This window comes from Lissotriton vulgaris, chromosome 10, assembly GCF_964263255.1.
Source record: "Lissotriton vulgaris chromosome 10, aLisVul1.2, whole genome shotgun sequence".
NCBI classification, from domain to species: Eukaryota; Metazoa; Chordata; class Amphibia; order Caudata; family Salamandridae; genus Lissotriton; species Lissotriton vulgaris.
In genome coordinates, this window is record NC_141698.1 from 432,762,989 (window position 1) to 432,785,855 (window position 22,867).

At 47.4% G+C, this 22,867-nt stretch overlaps 1 protein-coding gene across 2 annotated transcripts in view; it reads left to right on the top strand.

Annotated features, from left to right (window-relative positions):
* The window catches only part of LOC147685366 (ankyrin repeat and fibronectin type-III domain-containing protein 1-like), a 3,163,580-nt gene that overhangs the window by 2,144,380 nt on the left and 996,333 nt on the right, over positions 1–22,867 (top strand). The window contains exon 1 of one of the 2 annotated variants that reach the window (XM_086941289.1): positions 13,512–13,581. The exons of the other annotated variant lie outside the window; for it this stretch is intronic. The gene's annotated coding sequence lies outside the window, so the exon portion shown is untranslated. Of the gene's footprint in view, positions 1–13,511; positions 13,582–22,867 lie in introns of those variants that run through there. 2 annotated transcript variants of the gene reach the window in all.

Sequence of the window (22,867 nt, forward strand, 5' to 3'; positions counted from 1 at the left end):
GTTGGCCCAGGCCACCCCATAGGTGCCCTCCTTGGTCAGCTTGCTGCCCCCTCCCCCTGATCTCCAGGTGCATGCCCCTGCCCGCCCAACCTACACTCTGTAGTCCTTTGTGCTGCCCCTACCCATGTCATCTAGCCCTCCAGGGTCAGATTGCTGCCCAATCCCACTGTTCTACATGTGCGTAACCATGCACCCTCCTCCTGCCTACAGTGGTTCATTGTCCTGCCCCTGGCAGCCTGCCCTCTATGGTCAGCCTAATGCCCCTGCCCCCTCCTGCTTACCTTCCGTCCACTGTCTGCATGCCCTTGCCCCTTCTGCCTAAACTCCAGGATCAGGTTGCTGCCACTGCCCATTGTGGGCTGACATCTGTGGTCAGCTTACTTTCCCTTCCCCCGACCTCCATTCTCCATGTGAGTGCCCCTACATCCTCCCTCCAGCTCTCCATTCTCCGTGTGTGTGTTAGACCTGGCATCTTTTGCTGTGGTTTTCCCTGTATTTTTTCTTCTGACCTCCTGTTTTTTAACTATGTGCGTAACTTTCTTTTTGCTGGTTTTAGGACTATGGGCCTTTTACCTCTGCTGATCAGTGCTAAAGTGCATGTGCCCTCTATCTAAAATGTGATGGCATTTGTTTTACCATGATTGGCATATTTTATTTATTAATAAGTCCATAGTACACTACATGTGCCCAGGGTCTGTAAATCAAATACTATTAGTGCACTGATTTCTCCACCCACATAGGTAGTCCTTCAAACCTGTCTCAAGCCTGCCACTGCAGAACCTGTGTCTGCATTGGCAGACACAGTTCACCTACTTGTCAGGCCCGAACCTTCCCTTTTATTACATGCAAGGCACCCTTAAGGTAGGCCCTAAGTAGCCCCATGGGCATGGTGCTGTGTATGTACAGGTAGGAGATGTAATTGTGTTTTACATGTCCTGGTAGTAAAAAACTGCTAAATTTGTTTATCACTACAGCAAGGCTTATCTCTCCTACAAGTTATGATTGGAGCTGCCTTGTAACACTTTACAAGGGTATCTTCCAATTGGGAGCAGATAGAAAATTGGAGTTTGACGTCTCTGGACACCCAATTTAAAAACACATATTTTAGTGAAGTTTGTTTTTAAATTGCATGTCTGGAAAGGACACTTTTAGAAAGTTCATCTTGTTGTGTTTTTTCAACTGTGAATGACTTGACACAGAAAGGGGCAGACAGAAAGCTGAATTAGGTTGGCCCTTGTTTTATTCGTATAATTTGAAAACTATTTTATTTATGTTACTGCATTTTTAGGTCATCAAAGGGCCACCTTGTAGCATTAAACACTGCTTATCATCTATGCAAGAACAGTGAGCTCAGAGCATTAGCATCACATTTCCACATAGATCATCAGGATTGTGACATCATATTTAAACAAAAAGCATGATAATGTATTAAATAACAATAAAATATATGTGCACTAATAAATACAATACTCAAAAAACAAGTCAACTTTTTCTTCAACAAAACCAGAGTCCTTATTTTCTAAATTATCCACTATGTTCATGCAGGCTATTCTCCAAAGGCATATCAACGCGTTTCAACCCTCTAGTCAATTACAGGTTCTCCTCAGACCTAAGACTAGTGAATGTGTTTACCCTGTTCCATGTCATAATACTCATAGCGGATGTTTTTTATAGTTCAATTCAGACTGCTCATTTACACCATGGGTATTTGATGTTTTGTTTGCTGGATAGGGCCATTTCCGACCATTCAGGGTGCGGGTGCACCTCCAGCAAAGGGCTGATTCAAATCGGGCTCAACCCCTTCTTATAACCATTTTTAGACAGTTTCCATTTTCTTACTATAGCCATTCTGTGCCTATGTCTGTCCATAGAATACACGTCTGGGTTGGGTGATAATGGGGTTTTGTGAATTCACTCTAGACGGTCACACACGAAGGGAGCTGAGGTGTGCCCTGCATATCAGGATGGCCATTTACCAAGCTGATGACCCTTCCTGAGCTAGAGTGGTGGGAGGACCTGACACTTGCACCTGAATAGGGCTGGCCTGTCCCTACACAAAGAGCTGCATACCTCCCCATAGTATGTCTGGAGCCAGGGCCAGGAAGGGCATTGTCTTGTTCACTACAAAGACCTTTCTTTGAAATATCTCTACTTCAAAGGCTAAAATGGCTAAAAGTACTGGACCTCTGACACCATATACTCAGAACACTTCTGAACTTAGGATATTATGCCAAGAATAAGAGCTGTTGTGCTGCCAGGAGGGACTGCCAATTCACTGCTTACTTTGCTGTGTTGGCCTGCTGCTTATGTCCTGGGAGTGAGAGGACTGGACTTTGCTCTCTGCATCCTGCTTTCTAAAGTTTCTCCAAGAGCTTGAGTTGAGCTTGCCTCCTGTTGGAAGTCTCAGGGCCATCAAAGACTTCACCTGCAGCCCCTGGGTTCACCTGCTGACAGCCCTACCCAAGTGGTGCCACATCCAGTTCCTGGTCCCTTGGAAGTGAGTTTCTGTGCTAAAAAAAAGAAAATCAGCACATCATCTTTGAGAACCACTTCGGTACCAGCCCCTCTGCATGCACCAAAGCTGTGGTCCCAGCTCAATGCAATAACCGTGACTTACAACGCAAGCTCCTCAGCAGCACCTCCAAAGAGCCACCAGCGCATGAGCCTTGAGTACCACGTCACCAATGTCTGTGACGCCGACTCTGCCACGGCACCTGTGGCTCTGTGGTGTGACATTAATGCTCCAAAATCGACACCTCGCAGTTTGACCCTCAATGTTTCATTGGCACCGCACTGCCATCAGAACTGACACCTCACCACAACTGCCACATCACGTCCCCTGCACCTCGCTTTGTCCCCTGCCATCAGCAGCTCAACGACTCTGTACCACCTCTAGGAACCGACCCTTCACTTGCTTTAGTGAAACGTCAACTCCTTTATGCAACGCACTGTCCCCGAGCGCCACCTCACCAATGACCTGCATAGCAGTAAGAAATCGACTATGCAACTGGCTCAGCAACACCTCACCTCCCTGGTGCCTTGCTTCTGCTTTGATTCTCAACGACTCCAAGGTACTGTAGTGTAGTCTGCTCAACTCTGTAGTTGGCCCGCGCTCTATTGTGTCAGCCTGAACTTGTGTATTCGTTCCAGTCAAGCATGTCAAGATATCCTTGACTGGAGCTATTGTGTTTCTAAGCACTATAACTGCATTTAATCTTGAAACATTTATATTTTGGCTTGAGTATGTTGGATTTTTGTCTTTTTAGTCTTGTTCAACTCAAATAACTATTTACTATTTTTCTAAACTGGTGTGGAGTACTTTTGTGGTGTTGTCACTGTATTTCTGTGTGTCTGTGTGTGCACAAATACTTTGCACTTTTCCTTTTTAGTTTAGCCTGACTGCTCTAAGTCAAACTACAAGAGGGTGAGCACAGATAAACTTAATGTGTACTACACCTACACTGGCTACAGTGTGGGTCCCTACTTGGACAGAGTGCATACCCCGGCCAACTAGAGACCCCATTTCTAGAGGTGTGCCCCTGCCCTCTTCCTCCTTCCCTCGGTGCTCTGCTGTGCTGCATCTGCCCATTGTAGCCTGTCCTCGAGGTCAGCATACTGCCCATGCCATTGTTCCAGCATATGCTACGCTAAATGGATTAAAATTGTTTCTGTGGTTTTCAAGTATTATCAAAATCTGTCTGCAGTTTACATTTTGGCATCCTCTGTGATCTAATCTTTGTGGTTTATTCATAATGTATTTGGTTGTGTTTAATATTGCTTAGAGTGAGTCATACTGGATAATCCTGGGCAGAGAATTTGGAGTAGACTGATGTATTGTTTTGTGATGGATTATATTAAATAGTGGGTGACTAGATGCTGATATCTAGCTGTGCGGGGGATTTTGAGCAGGGATGCTTTTACTGAAAGAGATTTGATGTTTGTTTCATTCCATTGGTGCATACGTTTGTCCATTGTTTGACTTCATGTGGCTATCATGTTTTAAGGCATCTGTGCCAATTACCGTGGAATTGACACCACGCAAAAGACAAGCATGGCAAAAGACTTATTGTGGGCACACCAATAATTTACAGAGACTTACAGTACCCATTCTTTTGCAATGGTTGGCTTTATTATCACTCTTATTTAATGTCTTCTTATACAATGGCTTTTTCCTTGCCCAAACTCGTCACCTTTTATTTGTCCCACCCCTGGAACATAGCCTTTGCCATCTCTCTGACAGTATAGCTTCTATCCTTCCACTGCTCACATTTAGAGAACTTTTTTTGTTTTGGTTAAGAGCTCCATGAGACTGCATGTGTTTTGCAGCTCTTTCCTTCACGCCCTCTTGCGATCCCTCTAAATGACCATGCCCAGTGTCAATGTTTCTCTCTTTTCTACTTTTTCACTGCCCCATGCGCTCTGTGTTGTTCTTCCCCTCATATGCTTCCTCCCACTCCCTGTGTTGCTGTCACTTTCATGTGATGCATGCTGTATCTTTTTATATCTCCTGACCCCTGCACTCTGTGTTCTCTGCATGTGTGCCTCTCCCCTGACCCTTATTGCACATTCCCCTGTGCAATGATTGTTCCCACTTGGCTCATACACAGACCTCAATTCATTCCTCTGTTACACCACCCAACACTGCGTTCAAGTCTTTAAAAAATGTGCCTTTTCGTGGTAAAAAATCTTTATTTATTTCTTCATCAATCCACGCGGAACCCACCATCTGCAAATAAAATATGAAAGGAAATTGCACAAGCATGTATTCTGACACAGGATTGCGACAGTGGAATGAATCGACTGTCAGTAGCAGTCATGATATTGCTCCTTCTTAAAGTTGTTTTTTTGATGATGGTGCATGTCATCGGGAAAAAGTCCTATGCTGTAGAGCATCGCCAAAAGGCATTGGCAATGTCGATAAGCTCTCAAAGGTGAGACCTTCTTTTGCCAATGCTTATTTGTGCACATGGCTGTGGTAGGTTTAAGTTAACTTCTTCTAGATGCTTGATCTACAGTTTGGTGGCAGGATTTAGACGTGTTGGCATAAGTGGAACTGATGTATCATTGAGATGTTTAGTACTGTTGCAGATGGTCAATGTAAATCCTTGGAAAACCAATGACACTCGAAATGAGCAAAGCTTATGCTGGGGAAGAAGCAGAGTTGGTGGACAAATCTATTTATGAAAACAAACTGAAATTGTGATAAAACGCTAGCAGGGAATCTACACAATGCCCAGCACAAACTAGGGGGCATATTATCAAGGACCGGTGTTAAAATTATCGCCGTTTTATCGGCAGGAAACTGCAGATAAAACGGCGATAATGGGCTTGATAATACGCCCTTGTTAATTCCCATAGAAGCCCATGTTAACATCAGAACATGGGCTTCTAAGGGAAGTAACAAGGGCGTATTATCAAGCCCATTATCGCCGTTTTTATCTGCAGTTTTCTGCCGATAAAACGGCGATAATTTTAACACCGGTCCTTGATAATATGCCCCTAACACCTCTGAAAAGCAAATCTTGAGCAAAGTCAGGCGTGATCAACTGAATCTGCCCTGACCTTTGAAGAGGTTTCGGCCTGTAATAAAACAAAGCAGATTATTTCTAGATGCCAGTCCCCTGTGGTCAATTTTAGGTATGGCATTAGCCAAGACCTTTTGAGTTTACTTTAAATTATATGCACAAAACACTTACTTATAGGGCCTTTCCAGTCAATCCTCTTCATCCATTAGTTAATATTGCATAATTCAAATTTTTTCTGCTGCTCACTACAGCATTACCACCCACTTTTGTACCACTTTTGGCCGCCATAAGTGTGGCAGGGTATGCTCAGACGTGAGTCCCTTGCTCACTTTGCCACTGCATTCAAGCAAGCCGGGCTGAAGACGGCTGGAATGCCAGAAACCGGTCCTCGGAAGCTTCTTTCCGGTCCAGGGAAGGCATGGCTGTCAGACTGATTTGCATATAGCCATGTCTCAACTGGGGTGGCAGAGTTGGCTAAAGAACGGTGATGGATTAAACCCAGATCTTTTGACTGGGTGTGAGTGTTTGATTGGTTCAGATGCTCCGTTCATTACCACCCCCTTTTGTACCACTACAGCATACAGCACAGGGGAATGGGTCTCTTTACGCCACATCAGTAACTTCATTGGGAGTAATCGTATTCTTCACTTTCACAAGTAGCATACCCAATAAACTCACAAAGTAGTTCCCCACTGGCCTTGCGCTCCTCTTCCACCGCTGAACAGCTCCTGACAGCTCACGAGACGGGAATTGTGATTCCAGTCCTGCTGCCTCCAGTTCAAGACCACTGCCCGGAGGTCTCCTGGCTGGCTGATCCTTCTGCTCTTCTGAGGTTAATTAGCACCACAGGCCCACTATTCTTTTTATTTTATCTCACTGGGGGTAATTCCATCATAGGCACTCTTCTTTGGGGTTAGACACTAGCCTCGCTGTCTCCCGCCGGTTCCCGCCTCAAGTATTTTCTGCCTTATCACCGTTCCCGCTCCATACCCTCTCACCTCCCCGACAGCCTCTTCCACCTCCCAGGAGTACTTATGGAGGCCACTGCGTGGTCTCCAGCGAGTAGCCCTTGACCTTCTGATCCTGTGCTCCTCTCCCTGATGCTGAACAGCTCCTGACAGCAGGGGAGTCCGGCATGGCTCGCAGGTGGGGGTGCAGGAGTTGCGAGAGGGGGCTTGTAGGGGGGGGGGGTCACACAGTAGGGTGGATGGGGTAAATAAAAAAATGTAACTTACCTTGAGGCCGGGTCCCGCGTCTTCTCTGCTCCTACTCTCCTGCCTCTGACAGGAACAGAAAGCAGGCAGCCAGGCTCTCTCCCCTAAGCCAATCACAACGCTGTAATGCAGTGTTCTGATTGGTCTAAACGCAGTGACACAACGCTTATCCAGGGGCTGGAGGGGTGAGCATGTTCTCCATGCAGGCTGTATTGCAGCCTGCATGGAGAACAAGGATGTGCGCATGACTGTTTTAGGCGGCCCGAGAGGGCAAGCCAAGCAGTCATTGTGCACTTAGGAGTGGGCAAAACACTCTTTCCTTGCTCCCAGAGCAGAGCAATACCGCCCATCCGTCTGCCCACAACGCAGATGGACTCAAACCATAAAATGATAATAACCAAGTTATTATTATTTTATGTTTCTAAAGTTGGCAATGCTGTGAAGCAGTGGGGCGATGCTCCTCTGCCATAGCGGAGGAGCCGCCACTGCCTGACAGCATCAAGACTGGGATTGTGATCCCAGTCCCCGATGCCACCAGTTCAAGATACTATTATTTTTATTTTTATCTCATTGGGGGTAATCTTACAATCCCATCTTAGGCACTCTCCTTCGGGGTTAGACACTAGCCTGGCTGTCTCCCACTGGTTCCTGCCGCATTTTTTTCCCACCCCATCACTGTTCCCACTCCCCACCCACCCACCTTCCTGACAACCCCTTCCACCTCCCAGGACTACTCATGGAGGCCGTTGTGCGGCCATGTCACCGTCACACCAAAAGCGCCAAAGCAAGCCCGTCTGTGCCCTTCCAAGCCTGGACTGTGCCAGGACCCCAGGTCATCCCACCATCCACTGCTTAACCTTCAAGAAGCTCTTGGTTCTGGACCCCAGACACCACAAGAACAGCTGCTTCATTTCCTCTCCATGATCAACCAAAGGACCTTTCACCTGCACCACTGCCGCTTCTCCTGCTACACCGGACCACCTCTAGGCTCCAGACCCCACGCCGCTTCTTCCCTAAGGACTATAAACAACTAGGAACCACTCCAGTCTGTCCTGCTCAATTCCCACTACCTCTGCAAACAAGCCATGGAAATCTGGGACACCATCACCACCCCCAACCAAGATGTTGCCTTCATCACTGAAACGTGACTCAACCTCTCCTTTAACCCCGACATTACCGGCGCCACCCCCAATAACTACAGGACAATATTCTGAGACTGCACCAACAAACACGGTGGCAGCATTGCCATAATTTTCAATGAAACCGTCCATCGCACCGCCACCAACGGTGACTCAATGCCCCTCATGAAACATCTCAACTTCTGACTGCAAATCAATGCTAAGACCATAGTAAGAGGCACCCTCACTTACAGACTCCCTGGACACCAACCATTCTTCTGTGATACCATCTCCGACCTTATCGCCCTTCTTGCCATCGACTCAGACCACTAGATCTTGCTTCGCGATCTCAACTTCGACATTGGCGACACAAACCACACCAACTCCACCTCCCTGATGGAGAACCTCAACAACATTGGCCTCACCCAACTTATCACTGAACTCACGCACAAAGTCAGACCCACACTTGACACCATCTTTTCCTTTCACTCAGAATCAAATTCACCCATGCCACAGAATTCACCTGGACTGAACACACCATTGTTCACTTTACCATTTCTGATTCCCAGAGCACCTCTGCCAAGCACCACAGATTCACCCACAGAAGCTGGGGCAAGGCCACAAAGACACAGTGGACTTAGGCCCTCAGCCCCACACAGCCTGATACCTCAGCAGATCTTGACCAGGCTATCCAGAACTTCTTTGCCTGAATCAACAAATGCGCCAACAAGTGTGCCCTGCGGAAACCTGAAAAAGCAACAAACCTCAAAACTAGCTGGCTGGTACACCTCAGCGCTCAGAACCACTAAGAGCAACTGCCACCGACTAGAGAAGAAATGATGCATCACCAAGGACCCCTCTGATAGAGATGCCAAAAAAAAGCAGCCTTCAGCAACTTCCACTGATACATCAAGGAAGCTAACTCACTGCATCGACACCGTGGCGAACAACGCCAAGGAACTCTTCAAAATTGTCAAGGAATTCTCCAACCCACAAACACTAAAAACACTATCCATTCCTCCCAAGAACCCTGCTACACCCTTTCCAACTACTTCCACAGCAAGCCACCATCTACAACAACTTTGACTCTCAACCGACCACCCTTGACCACGACAACTGCAATCAACCAGCGAACACCAGCCGAATGATAACTACCTGGTCTCTGCTCACCACTCAGACCACCACAACCACCATAGCGCCCGCCACCCCTGCCCTCACTATCTCTTTACCCTCGAAGTCAACCCAATCAGCACGGAACTTACCAGCATCCTCAACATCTCCACAGCAACCTCATTTATTTATTTATTTATTTATAAATGGATGGAAACTCGCAGAGGTCAGATTACTCCTGAAGAAGCCCACTACCGACCCCAATTCCCTATAAAATGACTGACCCATCTCCCTGCTCCCCTACACAGTCAAAGTACTCGAGAAAGCCATCAACCAACAATTCACCAAATACTTAGAACTCAACCATCTACTTGATGCCTCACAATCAGGAGTCCGTGCCAACCACAGTACAGAAACCATGCTGTTTGCTGCCACAGACGTTGTCCGAACAATCCTCAGCCTCAGAGAAACTGTGGCCCTGATCCTCCTCGACCTCTCTGCTGCGTACGACACAATATCCCACCACACTCTCAGTGACCGACTCCACAACATCGGCCTACAGCAAAACACCCTCAAGCACACAGAGCATCCAACTGCATCCCTTCAACTCCCCACCCAAGGCACCATACCCGAGGATCATCCCTCAGCCCCACTCTGTTCAACATCTACATGACCCCCTCGCAGATGTCGTCATCTCTCACGGACTGAATATAATCTAATATGCAGATGACACTCATCTCATCCTCGCTCACCAAGGAACCCTCCAATGCCAAAACCAACTTCTGCTACACCATGACGACTTAGACAAATGCATGACAGCTGCCTCAAACTCAACTCCGACAAAACAGAAGAACTGATCTTCTGGAAGAACACTTTCGCATGAGACTACAGCTTTTAGCCAGTGTAATTCAAACCAACGCCCACAGCCCATGCATGCAACCTCAGCATCATGCTCTACAGCCAACTGACCCTGAAATGACAAATCAATGCGGTTTCCTCCTCTTGCTTCCACATCCTGCACATGCTCCACAGAATCTGCAGATGATTCCCAAACAACACCAGAAAGACACTCATTCGGGCCCTCATCCCTAGCTGCCTAGATTATGGCAACGCTATCTATGCTGGAAGCTCCACCCAGATTCTCATAAGACACTAGACCATACAGAACACTGTGGCCAGACTCTTTCTGGACCTTCCCATATTGACCCACATACCCCCCACCTGAAACCACTCCATGGGCTACCCATCCAGAAGAGGTGCCAGTTCAAGGACCTTCACACACGCATACGAGGCCCTACACAACCCAGGAACATCATAAACCATCGACTGAACTTCCACCTACCTGCAAGACACCTGCAATCCAACTCCTCGCCCTCACACCCACCCCATCCTTTGCAGGCACAGCGAGGGCCGCTTCTTCTGCTACATTGCTGCAAAGACCTGGAACGCCCTGTCCCTCCACCTCCGTTCAGCACCCTCCCTGGCGGCCCTCAGAAAGAAGATCAGAACCTGGCTTTCCGATGAAGACACAGCACCCTCAGTGCCCTGATATCCCTTGGGGTAACAGTGCTTGCGCTATGCAAATGCTCATCGATTGATTGCTACACTGCCAGTGACTACTATGGCAACGAGTGCATTTTTGAAACCCATATTTTTTTTCTTTTAGACAGTGTCTTTTTATAAGAGCCCAACAGCTTTCCAAATAATACATTTCTGCAATAATGACAACAAACAAGCAATATCAGAGATAAAAGGCAAGAGCCAACCCCTGATATGTTTACTATGCCAATGGTTGTTTAGTGGCCATTTCTCAAGACGTCACCAGTGTGGCCAGTAGCCATTTTTCCGTCGTCTGTGACGTACTGCTTCTTATCACTACTCTACAGAGAACTCACCAGGGGATTTGGGGACACCATCGTGCAGGGCGCAGTCGGCGCTAACATCCCTACTGGTTGTTGGTCCCCCCCGCCGCCGCGACCGGAACTCAACGCAGCCGCCGAGCGGGGGGACTACAACCCCCACAAACCTTTGCCTCTTTTGCTCTGCCCCTTCCCGCCCAATGACGCGCCGGAAGGCGCAGAAAAATACAGAGCCTCATCTGGGGAGTGGGCGACTACTCTACAAAGAACTCACCAGGGGATTTGGGGACACCATTGTGCAGGGCGCAGTCGGCGCTAACATCCCTACTGGTTGTTGGTCCCCCCCCCCGCCGCCGCGACCGGAACTCAACGTGGCCTCCAAGCGTGGGGACTACGACCCCCACAAACCTTTACCTCTTTTGCTCCGCCCCTTCCCGCCCACTGACGCACCCGGAAGGCGCAAAAAAAGACAGAGCCCCTTCCGCGTCGCGGGACGCGCGCGGGTGACACCGGGTTAAGCCTGGGCAAAGGGCGGGCCCTCTGTGGCCCTCAGAGGCCCGAGGAGGACGGGACGGGGCTACCCCCCTTGGCTCTTTGTTACGGGATGTAAAGAAAGACTTTTGGTTTTCCGTGTATTGACTTTGCCTGTCTCCAAGGATATTTCCACTTCCGATGCGTTCGATTTGTCGATAACTATTCTGTCACGCCCAAATCACACTATGACTCGCAAGGGGGATAATATAAACAGCACAACATTGTCCATTGCTAGAGATGTCGATAAAGGCGTATCTCCCCAGCCCACACAAACAGTAGACACAGAGCACGCTTTTGCGTGGTTAGATGACTTAAACACCCTGTGTAAAACTAAACATGTCTTAGTGGAATCACTGCTTCCAGCCAAAAGCTCCTGTGTATTACCTGATACTGTTAGCCCCCTGCAACCCCTCCCATCATCCATAAAAGCCAACATTGAAAACACCCAAAGGATTGCATCTCCCCAGTTCTCATCTGCTAAAAGGAAACATAGTGGTGTTAATCACATTGGGAACCAATCAAAATCCCAAAAATTGTGCTCAAGCCCCACAGTTCCAGACAGTAATTCTTCCACAACTCCTGAGGCTGCCGAGAAATTAGTCGTCCTAGCATCTCCTACACAGCTGGATCTACTATCCCTTATGGAACAACTGGTCAGCTCTATTATATCACCACTAATAGAAAAAATAAACACTCTAGGGGACAGGCTGACTGGAATGGAGGAAACCATCAAGACGAACTTGCTAGCCAATAAATGCTTTATAACACCTAATTATTCCCACCCACCTACTACTCCCAAAGACCCCAAGCCAATTACGCAAGACAAAAGGGCTCCAATCCAATCAATAGTCCCTAACGCACCAGCCCCAATAGCCCGCAAAACTTCTTTTAAACCCGTTTTGCCGCAGCTTACTGCTCCTAGAGCACAGTATAATAAAGTTACCTCTATTCAACTCCCACCGGAGGCAGCTCCTTTTGTATGTGTCCTCGCGGGAGTACCATCACTTACACCTGGGAAAACCGAGAGACAACATGATCTGCTGAACAAGGTTAAATTTTGGTTGGCAAAAAACAGACCCCTGCCACCTAACCTCGAGGGTACAATTCTAAGTGTCAGAAGGGTGGGTTGGCTGGGTTCCCTCCCAAAAGACATCGATGGTGACCTAGTACTCGTTAGATTTAGGCAGAGACACATTGTCCCGTACCTGCGTACCTGTGCACCCCAAGTGGGAAACGGCCCAATCTCCGTCTGGGATTTGCTTGATTTTTACCCTAGAATGCCGTGCATCCCCACATCTAGCCTAAAGATAGGCTGCAACATGTTAATGGGCAGAGGACTCCATGTACAGAGCGGCCGTAGTTTTCCCACCTATACCAGCCAGGAATCATTGTTTTATAGTCCTTACTATTGGAACCCCTATTAATTACTGTTTGATTTAAGCTTAATCCAAGAATAGTATGCTATCATTATGATATTTATCCCCACAGGTCGGGCAAAAAGTTTTTAAACTTCAGATATTATATGTCATTTGTATGTATGTTTTTACCTGTAACTGCTTTTAACTGTACGCTTTTATGATTTTAAATCAAAATCGAATAAAGCTATACTGACTGACACCATGTTTTCACCGCTGAGAGTTTTCTTTTATTTCCAGCAATGTCTACCCAGGACAAGATGTGATGTAAGAGAAGCCCAGAACATGGGGTGATAGCGGGTTTGCAAAGAAACTGAACAAATATGAAAATCCCGCCAGAGAGCCGGGGTCAGAGTGAAAGCAATATTTGCTCATGCAGTGAGACAAGAGATAAAAGGTGGCAGCGGGCGGGGGGAGTGGGGTCGGGGGAGGAGCATGACGGGGGAGAAATGAGCGCTCCATTGATTAACATTCTGCCCTACTGCTTCTCTGCTCTGGAGCTGCCCTCAGCCCATTGCCAGGCAACCAGATTGTAAAAGTACAACAGTCACTGGAGTGCAGGCATGCTCCGAGCACTCTCTCCTCGCCCAGTTTCTGACTCTCTCCCCTGCGGTCTGATCCAGGACAGGTGATTCGGGCGCAGTTCGAGCCTTCAGCCTGGCGATGCCCTGGGGTGGAGGAGGAGAGAGCAGAATGGATCACAGGTGAAGAGAGAGGGGGGGGGGAGGCAGATCTCCAGAGGAGCATGGCGGAAGGGCACAGTAAACCAAAGGCGGAGAAGCTGACCAGAGCGCAGCGAGAAGACGGTGCGTGCTGCAGGGAAGGTTTGAGCTGCGATCTCTCATCTTTTACTCTGATGAGAAGGATTCTATGGCGAGCATCTCAGCCTGTCATTTCTGGAAACCTCTTTCCTCTGTCCATCAGTGCATTTCTTCTCCTCCCCTATTGGCTTTCTCTGCCCATTGCTACCCTTTCTCATTCGCCCATGGTCGTTCTGCCGCCTGCTCTTGTATGCCAGCCGTATCTGCATTTGTGAGAACCATTTGCAGCGCTTAGAAAGTGTTAAAAGTGCTATAAACACGTTGTTGTAATTATTTCAGCCAGTGTCTCCCAGTATTGCTTTTCTTCTCCTGGCACCGTCTCTGGCTGTTTATTTATTCCTTACTGACCTGTCTCCCTCTTACCACATAAAACTCATCGCTGCTGTACTGCAGACTACCTTTAACTGCTCTCTTGATGACTAAACAGAAGGATGGGAGAAGCAAAGTCTTGTTACTTTAATGTCCTCTCGGTTTTTGAGTTTCGTTTATTTGTGTTTTTCTTTGGTAATGGTGGGTGGTTTAGAGTTGAACCACCACATTTCTAACTGTGTTCTGTTTCATGCACCAGCCTAGATATAGAATGACCCCTTTGATGTTAATGGAATGTCCCATGACCAGAGCCACTAGAATTATGCGACCCTATTCATTGACATTATGCTGGAAGGTTGACTAAGCTATACATCAAAAAAAGAAAATTATGAGGTGTAAAGCATCAAACTTTGTAATACTAATACTTTTTTTTGGTTAGTTTTATGTATTGCCTGAGACAGTGCATGCACTGTTGCGTGTGCAACGGGTTGTTTATTTAAAGAGGGCTTAGAGCTGCATTATTGCTTATCATAGGTTGGCTTCATCAGCACTCTCAGTTCCTTGCTACCCTTTGGTGAGCGCATGCAGGCTTCTCTTCATGTGTTTGACCCTCGCCTGGAGCATGGCCCAAGTACTGCTTCCATGCCCAATGTACTTGTACTGCTCAAGCTTTCAGCGCTACTTTTTTTTTTACGTGCAGCTTCCCTTAGCCCCTTCGATGCTCATGACGGAACGGTCCCGTCATGAGCGTCGGTTGGCCTGTGCTCATGACGGAACCGTTCCGTCATGAGCCCGTTGGCTCATTAGAACCTTCAGCACAGCGCGAAAATTCACGCCGCGCTGAAGGTGTTAAGAGTACATGGGTTTGCAAGCCATCTCCCCAATACACTCCTGCTTCATGTTGTGCTTGAACCCTTCTGTCCTGCTGCTTGCACTCTGCCCGCCTGTTTTGTTGTTTGCCCTGTCGTCCTTGCTCACCCCATCATTGCTTGCACCGTCCTTCATATGTTATTGCTTGCCTGGTTCTGCCTACCTCACCACCTTGCTGCTTACCCTATCCAACCTACATCCCTCCCACTTTATTGCTTGCCCAGTCATTGTTGCTTGCCCGTCCCACATTCCCCCCTTCTTCACTGTTGCTTGCCCCTTCGTTGTTGCTTTACCCGTCCATCATTCTCTTTCTTGTGTTGCTGCTTAGCCTGCCTCTTCCAGCCACCTTCTGCACTGTTGTTTGCCCCATCTCCCAGGTCTCTCCCGCCTCTTCTACTGTGTTGCTTATTCCATCCTCTCCAACATTGTTGCTTTCACACCCCACCCCCGTTCTATCAAACAAAAAATCGTTATGATGCGGCCAGTGCTCCCGATGTCATTGCCCTTAAAAAAAACAATCAGCCATCCTGCACACCATCCGCGCTGCTCTACAAATGACTTAAATATATCAACAAGCCAGTAACTGTTGCATAGGTGAGACCTTTTGGCCTGCCAATGTTTGTTAAACATGTTACCATTGTCTGGGCAAATGTTTCACCTAATTCATACCAGTTTACCACCCAAATGCAACATTAAGCAACCCAAAGGTGACCAGTCAGCTTTTATTGGTTTTATTTATAAAGTTTTATATAGAGTGAACTTGATCCCGAAGGATATCAGAGCGCTTTACAATTTGAGGGAAAGGAAGGTAACAAATCAAAACATGAGTCTAACATAGGGAATCTAATAGGCATTGAGTCAAATAGTGCACACATAACAGGTGTTGGGCATTCCACTGTGCTGCAACACCATTTTTTTGTTGTAAAAAATCTGCACATTTTGCAGCAGATATGGATTATATGCAGCAATTGTGATACATTAGCATGCTTAAAACACAGTGGCCGCAGAATTAATAAATTCCAGTGGCACCTGCACAAGAAGTCGAACAATGACTCCATTTCAGTGTTTCCCTTTCTTGGTCAAGTCTTTTCATTAATTTCTAGCTCTACAGATTTAAGACTTCTTAACCTATACAATGTATAGATGCAGCTGGGGAGACTACAGTGTACTAATAATTATCAGTGTTGATAATTCAATATAGTTGTTATGGGACCCCTCTGCTCCTTCAGCAATGTAAATAATAATAACCATCATATTACTCTCAATGGCTCTGCATATTTGGATTATGGCATGTACAGAAGTTACGAACAAGAGCCTTACATCAGAACCACAACACAAGGGGTTAAACCCATAAAGTGAAAAGGGATGGGACGGCTTGGGATTCTGAGCCTGGCCTGTTGTTTTCCTCCCTGAAGTGATTGTAGCAAACGTGGAGCCTGTGAGGCAGTAAGCAGTGATGTCTCACATTACCTTCTGGGGCCACTTCCTCAACCCCTTCCTTACACCTTGAGGTAATGCCCCTTTAAGCTGTAAGGAAGAGTGGATGTGGAAGATGGCCCCAGAAGTAATTACGCTTTTCATTAAATAATCAGGCCTTTAGTCAAGGCTGCACCAGGAGTTTACTGTGGAGTTTGACTTTTGCACTGCAAAAATAAATGTGGTAATGCACACATCTTTCATTTCTATCCGGTTAGGTAATTAGACTCTGAATCAGTGCATAGCATTAAAGTAAGGAACATTCCACCTCCCCATGCAGTCTCGGCCACTCGGGAATGGTCAGTGCCAAGCATTCAGACGCTGGCAAAGAGTACCTGTGCTGGAGAGAACTTTAGTTGTCTACTGAGATGCTGAAGGGAGTGTCTGTTGGCCATCAGCAAAGGGTCTTTTGGGCATGGTCACCTCCAAGGAAAGAATGTGATGGGGGCTGTGGGGGGGGGGGGGGGTCAAACGAAAGATTAAATTCATTTCTATTCAATCCTTGGACATCCTCTGGATAGATAAAATCTGAGCGGGGTGCAGATTCGGTTTTTATGCTTCTTCAGCCCCCAGTCTTCGGGAAAGCTTTAGAGATTACCAGTGCATAGTTAAAGTCTGGAGTTGAGGTGGGGCCCCCATCTGCACTCAATTTTGGAGACGGCACTTATTTACCCTCATCAGACTTTTGAGCAAGAGAGCGAAAAACCCAGAAGAAGGGGCAGGAGGAAGCAAGCGACAGACAGAGAACCCGAAACAAAGGGATAATAACACAGGGACCTGCAACAGTGAGATAAAGGGAACGGGACTGTCTGTGGATAGCGCCTGGACACTCATGGGAGTAGCTGTGCGCTTTTAAGAAGTACCTGGTAACGTAACATTAAAAGGTCTGAGTTGGAATCAAGATGATGAAGCCATGGTATTTGGCACGCCGACATTCAGTAGCGCTGGCTGTGTCTTTCTCGGTAAAACTTTGGCACTTTGCACTGATTCTTTTACAAATTAACCACTGAAAATGTAAAATGCTAAGGAATTAGAGGGGGTAGACGATTAGGAGTCCCCCTGTGTGTAGGTCAGAGGTGAGGGTGCCTGTAGCCGCCTGCCCAAAACAATCTGAACTTGAGGGGTCTTTGATAAAGATAGCCGCTCCCGCTGTGGTGATGAGAGAGGCCTGCCCTTACAAGAGGCTTTGTCTAAGATGCTTGCCTCGGGGTGGGGCAGTCAAGAGGGTAGACGGTATCTTTTAACCAATTAGTCCTCTTTTGTGCGTGTTCATGTAACATCCCAGGGGAACACGAGACCCACCCCCCAGGGCACTCTTTCCCAGGCGACTCACTTGACAGGAGAGCATGTACTTGAAGAGTGTGCAATGGCGTCTGACCTCTGACCTGGGCACAGCAAAACCTGCTCTGTAGAGGGACTGAGGTCGGCTGCGCTGCAAGAGCAATGAACCTGAGCAATGAACCTGCTGTGCTCCCAGGTGAATAGGAGCTGTTTATTAATCTCGGTAAGATTGGGGTCCCCCCGACAAAATGGCGGCACAGCATCAAGTGAGTTCTCCTCGCGCCGGACAAAGCAAAAGATTCCTTCACTTTTCATCTAAACCTTAGCTTTTACCAGGAAGTTGTAATGTTCCTCCAGGGTGTAAGAGCCGGAGCTGGACTGAGGGTCTCGTTACCGCATGAAAACAAAAGGTCTGTGTGAGCCAGGCCTGGCGGGATTGAACAGGTGCACAGGGCTCGGCATTATTCAGCAGACACTATCACCAAGGATACAGAGCACAAGCGCTTTTCATCAACTTTTATTTGTTTTACTAAAACCGCCGCAACCCCCCCCCCCCCCCCCCCCCATGCTTCACAGAATTTATTGACTGCCACAGTAGGCTGCAGATCTATTTTCACATATTAAATATTATCATCAAACAGGCAGGAGTGCGTGTCCTTCCTTCCCTTTGCACGTCCTGCATTACAATGCACCGCTCTGCACTCACCCTCTCACCTAACATGATAACATAATTTCCCCTTGTAGCCCAAGAGACTGAAATCCTAAAGCACAAGGAATACGTGCATCTCTATAGGGAGTCCACTTAGAACTGCGTAGACAGAGAGGCCATACGCTCTGGTGGTCTTGGTGAGTCAACCTTATGTATGGCGAGTGCCTTTAGCGTCATGACGAGCACGCCTCCTGGAAGCGCCTTGTGAAATACACCATGACCCCCTCATAGGTCCTCCTCGTCCCAGTCATTACAACATGAGGTGGACCCGCCTCCCGACAGGCACACTAACACGCTAGTATTTTAAAAAAATTGCGATAGAATAAAGGCCCCTCCCACCAGCCTCCATGCCTGCTAGGAACAAGACCAGACACAACAAAAAATGGGGGGTGGCACATGACTGGGACGAGGAGGACCTTAATCAGGGTAATGAAGAATACCAGTAAGTAATGGAACGTTAACTCCAGCTCTGACCCTAACTCACTTTATGACTTGTGGGCCCCACAGTTTTTAATGTACCAATCAGGGAAAGGCAGCTGCTGCCACAGAGGATAGAGGCAATGCCTTTAATCCCACTTGGACTTTCTGTGCCTAGAATTCCCTCGAAGAGACTATCTTTCATTTGAATAATCTGACAGGCCCAAATTGTCTTACCACACCCTCTATCCACACCACACACACCATCAGCCCCATACACATACACACACATCCTCTAACCCTACACGCAAACAGTCTCTCTGCTCACACCCACATATGTGCATATCCGAAATGAACAAAAAATCATGCCCAGATTGTAAAGTTCTTCAGTGCCATACTAAAAGATAAACGCACCATGCCTTTGATGATTACATAATATACATCTATAGGTTTGTCCCACATGGCAAGTTTACATACAATGAATACATCATGGTTAAAAATATGGAAGCCAATGCAGTAATATTCACTTTTCAGTATTAATTAATGCATTGAGCCTAACCATATGGCTGCTGTAGAATTTGTATATATGTGACTTCGAAGATAGTATTACTTTTCCGTGTGCATTCCTTCCGCAGAACAACCAAGGCTAATTACCCATCCTCAGAAAGCACCACCCAACACCACACTAATGTATAAATCACTCTCGATTTGGAGTATAACTATTTTTACCTTCACCATTTTCATTGTCCAAAGCCAATATTCAACCTGCATTTGCATGCTATAGACAACCTTTATTACACACAACCAGCATAACTTTGTTAACCCATATTTGGAATTCCGTTGGACATCAAAGCGTACTCTAGAGTGAGTCAAAGCGTACTCTAGAGTGAGTCATAACATCACACACAAACTTTCCAATCTCGTATATAAATGGTCGTATCCAATAGCGCATATTAGAACGTACTCCCACACCAGCACGTGGCTGCAGAGCTATACACATATCAAAAGTGCAGCAAATATCAATGGAACTGTCACACTCCACACGATCTGGAAACACACAAATATTAGCATAATACACTGCCACCCGCACAACATGATATCATAAGATGCCAACATGGTGTTTATGAAAAGCACAATACACCGGGCCAGCCTAGACAGCTGACTCTGTGCCTTCTGCCCCAATCAAGAGGAAAAGGGAAAGACCTTCAGCACCTACTCTCCTAAGCATAAAACACTGCGAAGATCGTCTTAGATCAAGCTCACTTTACTTTCACAACAACTTATATGAAGCATTTTGAATCTAAAGTCTCTACAAATTCGCTGCCAACCACATGGCACCTAACAGCCGCAAAATAACACTATAAAAATAGTCTTCTGGTCTGATTGATGCCCTTTCAACATCCCCTAATGGGCTCCCACATACTGACAGTGCTACGATTCCATAACAATGGTGGTAGGCGCTATACAAATGCAAATACTATAACATATTGTGCAGAAACGTAATGACTCCGACTACATGCAGAAAATGTATCCATGATGTTACAGAGATGTTATAAGATTATACACATGTGATTGATTTTACAGTTTATGCCAGCATACACCATAGACAGCAGCCTACCAGTTAACATTTGAAATAAACATTGAGGGGATGCTTGGTATGGAAAATGTAGTTTCTACCCACAATTAGCAGCTTTTCTCTGAACCAAGGAGAGCTGGTCGACCTAAACAGCAGAGCTATCCCTCACAATACCCAAATCTCACAGACTTGGCCCACAGACCATTAAAGTATTCATCTCTTTAAAGACATATTTATGGCGTGAACACACGAGAAAAGATCTGTCGCTAAGGTTACATAGTTCTTACAGAGTGAGATACCGTATCTGTTATTTGGTTAGTTTACTTTTTTTAAGGGTTTATGTTTTTTTCCCCAAAAATAGGAATGTTTGTCTTTTGTACTTATTGAACATACATAATGCAAAGACATATACTAAGAGATGTTTGGGTATAATATATCAATCCATCCATCAATCATATCATTTGTAAAGCGCACTACTCACCCGTGAGGGTCTCAAGGCGCTGGGGTGGGGAATGCTGCTACTGCTCGAAAATCCAGGTCTTGAGGAGTTTTCTGAAGGTCATCAGGTCTTGGGTCTGCCGTAGGTGGATGGAGAGGGTGTTCCAGGTCTTGGCTGCGAGGTGGGAGAATCTGCCACCGGAGGTCACTCTTCGGAAGCAGGGAACTGTGGCGAGGGCGAGGTTGGCGGAGCGGAGCTGGCGGGTGGCGGTGTAGAAGCTGAGTCGTCTGTTGAGGAACGTTGGTCCGGTGTTGTGGAGTGCCTCGTGTGCGTGGGTGAGGAGCTTGAAGGTTATCCTCTTGTTTACCGGGAGCCAGTGCAGGTCTCTTAGGTGGGGTGTGATGTGGCTGCGGCGAGGGATGTCGAGGATCAGGCATGCAGAGGCGTTCTGGATGCATTGGAGCCGTCTCAGGAGTTTCGCCAAGGCTGCTGCGTAGAGGGCATTTCTGTAGTCCAACCTGCTACTGACGAGGGCCTGGGTGACCGTTCTTCTCGTTTCAGAGGGGATCCACTTGTAGTACCTGCGGAGCATGCGGAGGGTGTTGAAGCAGGAGGAGGAGACTTCGTTGACCTGTTTAATCATGGAGAGGATGGAGTCAAGAATGGCCCCTAGGTTGCGTGCGTGGTCGGAGGGTGTTGGAACAATTCCTAGTGCAGTCGGCCACCAGGAGTCATCCCTGGCCGAAGGGGTGGATCCAAGGATGAGGACCTCTGTCTTATCCAAGCTCAGCTTCAGTCAGCTGTTCCTCATCCATTCAGCGATGGCCTTCATCCCTTTGTGAAGGTTGGTTTTGGCGGTGTGGGTTCCTTGGTGAGGGAGAGGATCAGCTGGGTGTCATCGGCGTAGGAGATGATGTTGAGGTCGTGCCGACGGGCAACGTGGGCGAGCGGTGCCATGTAGATGTTAAACAGAGTTGGGCTGAGGAATGAGCCCTGGGGTACGCCGCAGATGATCTCGGTGGCTTTGGAGCGGAAGGTGGGAAGGAGGACGCTCTGTGTTCTGCCGGAGAAAGGAAGGAGGTGATCCAGTCCAGGGCCTTCTCTTGGATCCCGGCGTTGTGGAGGCGTGTTCGTAGTGTGTGGTGGCAGACCGTGTCGAAGGCGGCTGGCAGGCACAGGAGGATTTGGGCCGCCGTTTCTCCATTGTCCAGCAGGGACTTGATGTCATTGGTGGCGGCGATTTATTTATTTATTTATTTTAGAAGCTTGTAGAGCGCGCGGCTACCTCCGGCGGGGGTGTCCCGGCGCTAAGATTACAGGAATATCACCAGAGAGGGTTGCCTAGTTCAAGTCCATCTGAAAGACGGAATCAAGGGATGCAGAAGCTTTGATTAGCGTTTAGTAAACAGCCAGGTTTTTAGTTTGCGTCGGAAGACTGGCTCAGATTCGATGAACCTAAGGTCAAGAGGTAGGCTGTTCCAGAGCTTGGCAGCTGTGACGGTGAAAGTTCTGCCGCCACTTCGGGTAAGCCTGAATCTGGGGACGTTCAGTAAACGAAGGCTGTTAGATCTCAGATGTCTTACAGAAGATGATATCTTGAGTCGTTTGCTCAGATAGGCCGGGCCAGTTCCATGAATTGCCCGGAATGAAAGGATCAAGGTTTTGAAATCAATGCGTCGGGCTATGGGAAGCCAGTGTAGCTCATCCCGATATGCTCTGACCGAATTGCGGGCAGGGATATTTCCAATGAGCCTTGCTGCAGCGTTCTGAATGATTTGCAAACGGTCTATAAGATATTGGGGGGCGCCGGCATATAAGCTATTGGCATAATCAAGATGTGCCATGATAAGTGCCTGGACAACCGTTTTGCGGGATGTTTGAGGGAGGTATGGAAAAATCTTCCTAATCATACCCAGCTTATTAAAACAGGCCCCCGCAACTTTATTGACCTGGGTTTTACTGGACAAGGTGTTGTCAAATATGAAGCCAAGGTTGCGGGCGGACTGCACTGGTATGGGTGGAGGGTTCAAGACGGTAGGCCACCATAGGGTTGCAGGGGGAGTCGATTTCTGGCTAAAAAAGAGAACCTCAGTTTTGTCGGTGTTTATGGCAAGGTGATTGGCAGACATCCATGTGCAGATATTGCCAAGGCAGTTTCTGAAGTTGGTGAAGAGGGAGTCAGAATGGTCTCTGA